The sequence below is a fragment of the Arachis stenosperma genome, unplaced genomic scaffold, assembly GCF_014773155.1.
Source record: "Arachis stenosperma cultivar V10309 unplaced genomic scaffold, arast.V10309.gnm1.PFL2 arast.V10309.gnm1.Scaffold_100028, whole genome shotgun sequence".
Classification (NCBI taxonomy): Eukaryota; Viridiplantae; Streptophyta; class Magnoliopsida; order Fabales; family Fabaceae; genus Arachis; species Arachis stenosperma.
Window position 1 is genome coordinate 1,731,090 of NW_026651370.1, and position 4,992 is coordinate 1,736,081.

The window sequence follows — 4,992 nt, forward strand, 5'->3', positions numbered from 1 at the left end:
GCACCAAATGTTGCTCAAAATCACGTTTTGAGCTATTTCTGGCGTTAAACGCCGGGCTGATGCCCATTCCTGGCGTTTAACACCAGGTTGTTGCCCTTTACTGGCGTTTAACGCCAGTCTGGTGCCCCTTTCTGGCGTTAAACGCCCAGAATGGTGCCAGACTGGGCGTTAAACGCCCAACAGCTAGCATTACTGGCGTTTGAACGCCAGCTTCTTCTCCTCCAGGGTGTGCTGTTTTTCTTCCTGTTTTTCATTCTGTTTTTGCTTTTTTCATTGTTTTTGTGACTTCTTATGATCATCAACCTACAAAAAAGATAAATAACAAAAGAAAATAGTTAACTATAAAACATTGGGTTGCCTCCCAACAAGCGCTTCTTTAATGTCATTAGCTTGACAGAGGACTCTCATGGAGCCTCAGAAATACTCAGAACCGTGTTGGACCCTCCCAACACCAAACTTAGAGTTTGAATGTGGGGGTTCAACACCAAACTTAGAGTTTGGTTGTGGCCTCCCAACACCAAACTTAGAGTTTGACTGTGGGGGCTCTGCTTGGCTCTGTTTTGAGAGAAGCTCTTCATGCTTCCTCTTCATGATGATAGAGGGATGTCCTTGGGCCTTAAACACCAAGGATTCTTCATTCACTTGAATGATCAACTCTCCTCTATCAACATCAATCACAGCCTTTGCTGTGGCTAGGAAGGGTCTGCCAAGGATGATGGATTCATCCATGCACTTCCCAGTCTCTAGGACTATGAAATCAGTAGGGATGTAATGGTCTTCAATCTTCACCAAAACATTCTCTACAAGTCCATGAGCTTGTTTTCTTGAATTGTCTGCCATCTCTAATGAGATTCTTGCAGCTTGCACCTCAAAGATCCCTAATTTCTCCATTACAGAGAGGGGCATGAGGTTTACACTTGACCCTAAGTCACACAAGGCCTTCTTGAAGGTCATGGTGCCTATGGTACAAGGTATAGAAAACTTCCCAGGATCTTGCCTCTTTAGAGGCAGTTTCTGCCTAGACAAGTCATCCAGTTCTTTGGTGAGCAAGGGAGGTTCATCCTCCCAAGTCTCATTTCTAAATAACTTGTCATTTTGTTTCATGATTGCTCTAAGGTATTTAGCAACTTGCTCTTCAGTGACATACTCATCCTCTTCAGAGGAAGAATACTCATCAGAGCTCATGAAAGGCAGAAGTAAGTCCAATGGAATCTCTATGGTCTCATTTTGAGCCTCAGATTCCCATGGTTCCTCATTGAGGAACTCAGAGGAGATTGGTACACGCCCACTGAGGTCTTCCTCAGTGGCGTCCTCCTCCTCTCTTTCCTCTCCATATTCGGCCATGTTTATGGCTTTGCACTCTCCTTTTGGATTTTCTTCTGTATTACTTGGAAGAGTACTAGGAGGGAGTTCAGTAATTTTCTTGCTCAGCTGTCCCACTTGTCCTTCCAAATTTCTGATGGAGGACCTTGTTTCATTCATGAAACTTTGAGTGGTCTTTACTAGATCAGAGACCATTGTTGCTAAGTCAGAAGTATTCTGCTTAGAACTCTCTGTCTGTTGCTGAGAAGATGATGGAAAAGGCTTGCTATTGCTAAACCTGTTTCTTCCACCATTATTGTTATTGAAACCTTGTTGAGGTCTCTCTTGATTCTTCCATGAGAAATTTGGGTGATTTCTCCATGAAGAATTATAGGTGTTTCCATAGGGTTCTCCTAGGTAATTCACCTCTTCCATTGAAGGGTTCTCAGGATCATAAGCTTCTTCCTCAGATGAAGCATCCTTAGTACTGTTTGGTGCATTTTGCATTCCAGACAGACTTTGAGAAATCAAATTGACTTGTTGAGTCAATATCTTGTTCTGAGCCAATATGGCATTCAGAGTGTCAATCTCAAGAACTCCTTTCTTCTGACTAGTCCCATTGTTCACAGGATTCCTTTCAGAAGTGTACATGAATTAGTTATTTGCAACCATTTCAATCAATTCTTGAGCTTCTGCAGGCGTCTTCTTCAGATGAAGAGATCCTCCAGCAGAGCTATCCAAAGACATCTTGGATAGTTCAGAGAGACCATCATAGAAAATACCTATGATGCTCCATTCAGAAAGCATGTCTGAAGGACATCTTCTGATTAATTGTTTGTATCTTTCCCAAGCTTCATAGAGGGATTCTCCATCCTTCTGTCTGAAGGTTTGGACTTCCACTCTAAGCTTACTCCATCTTTGTGGTGGAAAGAACTTTGCCAAGAAGGCATTGACTAGCTTTTCCCAAGAGTCCAGGCTTTCTTTAGGTTGAGAATCCAACCATATTCTAGCTCTGTCTCTTACAGCAAAAGGGAATAGCATCAGTCTGTAGACCTCAGGGTTAACCCCATTAGTCTTGACTGTGTCACAGATTTGCAAGAATTCAGCTAAGAACTGATGAGGATCTTCCATTGGAAGTCCATGGAACTTGCAATTCTGTTGCATTAGAGAAACTAATTGAGGCTTAAGCTCAAAGTTGTTTGCTCCAATGGCAGGGATAGAGATGCTTCTCCCATAGAAATCAGGAGTAGGTGCAGTGAAGTCACCCAGCACCTTCCTTGCATTGTTGGCATTGTTGTTGTTTTCGGCTGCCATGTGTTCTTCTTCCTTGAAGAATTCGGTCAGGTCCTCAACAGAGGGTTGTGCTTTAGCTTCTCTTAGCTTTCTCTTCAAGGTCCTTTCAGGTTCAGGATCAGCTTCAACAAGAATGCCTTTGTCTCTGCTCCTGCTCATATGAAAGAGAAGAGAACAAGAAAATGTGGAATCCTCTATGTCACAGTATAGAGATTCCTTGAAGTGTCAGAGGAAAAGAGAAATAGAAAGAAGAAGGAGAAGAAGAATTCGAACTTTATTAGTTAGAGTTCGAATTGTGCATTAAGAAGGAGTAGTACTCCATAAATAGAAGGATGTGGGAAGGAGGGAAGAGAATTTTCGAAAATTCAATTAAAAGATTTTGAAAACATTTTGAAAATTTGATTGATAATTTTCGAAAATTAAAAGTGAAAAAGAAATCAAATGATTTTTGAAAAAGATTTTGAAATTAGAAATTAAAAAGATTTGATTGAAAACTATTTAAAAAAATGTGATTAAAAAGATTTGATTGAAAAGTTATGGTTTTAAAAAGATGTGATTGAGAAGATATGATTTGAAAACAATTTTAAAGGATATGATTTGAAAACAATTTGAAAAGATGTGATTTTCAAAAAAAATTGATGACTTGCCTAACAAGAAAAGATATGATTCAAACATAAAACCTTCCTTAATAGAAAAGGCAAAAAATGTTCAATCAAATCATTAATTGTTAGTAAGTATCTTTGAAAAAGGAAAGAAATTGATTTTGAAAACATTTGATTGAAAAGATATGATTTGAAAAGATTTGGTTTTGAAAAACTTTGAAAACTTGAAAAAAAAAATTGATTTGAAAACAAAATCTTCCCCCTAGCACCATCCTGGCGTTAAACGCCGGTATACATTCTGGCGTTTAACGCCCAAAATGCTACCTTTTTGGGCGTTAAACGCCCAACCAGGTACCCTGGCTGGCGTTTAAACGCCAGTCTGCCTTCTTCACTGGGCATTTTTGAATGCTCAGCTTTTTCTGTATAATTCCTCTGCAGTATGTTCTGAATCTTCAATTCTTTGTATTATTGACTTGAAAAGACACAAATTAAAAATATTTTTGGATTTTCAATAATCAAAATGCAACAAGAATCAAATAGCAATGCATGCAAGACACCAAACTTAGCAGTTTGTGTACTACTGACACTATATGAGACACATAAATACTCAAGCCAAAAGAATTCAAAGATCAAAACAAAGAAATATATGCATGGATTCGAAAAATGTAACAAAACATGCATTTGACACCAAACTTAAGATGAGACTCTAGACTCAAGCAAGAAACATCAAATATTTTTGGTTTTTATGAATTTGTAATTTTTTTTTGTGTTTTTCGAAAATTAAGTGGGAAAAGGTATCAAAATTCTTAATGAGAATTCCAGGAATCAGTGCAATGCTAGTCTAAGACTCCGGTCCAGGAATTAGACATGGCTTCACAGCCAGCCAAGCTTTCAAAGAAAGCTTCGGTCCAAAACACTAGACATGACCAAAGGTCAGCCAAGCCTTAGCAGATCACTGCTCCAAAAGCAAAATTGATGAAAATCAACAAGCTCTTGTGGTGATAAGTTGAAACCTCGGTCCAATCAGATTAGACATGGCCTCTCAGCCAGCCAGATTTCAACAAATCATCATGAAACTCTAGAATTCATCTTCAAGAATTTCGAAAAAAAATAAATACCTAATCTAAGCAACAAGATGAACCGTCAGTTGTCCAAACTAGAACAATCACAGGCATTGTTACCAAAAGCTTGCTCAAAACTTGAACAATCCCCGGCAACGGCGCCAAAAACTTGGTGGCGCGAAATTGTGAACAATACTTTTCACAACTCTCATAATCCCTGGTCATGAACTCCAAAAACTTGGTGGTTCAATTCCATGGCATTACACAACTTCGCACAACTAACCAGCAAGTGCACTGGGTCGTCCAAGTAATACCTTACGTGAGTAAGGGTCGATCCCACGGAGATTGTTAGCATTGAAGCAAGCTATGGTCATCTTGTAAGTCTTAGTCAGGCAAACTCAAATATATGATGATGAACGAAAATAATATAAAAGATAAAGATAGTGATACTTATGCATATCATTGGTGTAAGAGCTTCAGACAAGTGTATGAAGATGCCTTCCCTTCCGTCTCTCTGCTTTCCTACTGCCTTCATCCAATCCTTCTTACTCCTTTCCATGGCAAGCTCGTGTAGGGTTTCACTGTTGTCAGCAGCTACCTCCCATCCGCGCAGTGAAAGCTAATGCACGCACTCTGTCACAGTACTGCCAATCACCGGTTTGGTTCCCTCCCCTACCGGAATAGAATCCCTCTTTTGCGTCTGTCACTAACGCCCAGTAGGTTACAGGTTTGAA

The 4,992-nt window shown here is 39.6% G+C and overlaps 1 non-coding gene across 1 annotated transcript; it reads left to right on the forward strand.

The window, feature by feature from the left end:
• Positions 1–2,103: 2,103 nt before the first annotated feature.
• LOC130959974 (small nucleolar RNA R71) lies at positions 2,104–2,211 on the forward strand. Its single transcript, XR_009078947.1, has one exon. It is a non-coding gene; the product is annotated as a small nucleolar RNA R71 (small nucleolar RNA).
• The last annotated feature ends 2,781 nt before the right edge of the window (positions 2,212–4,992 follow it).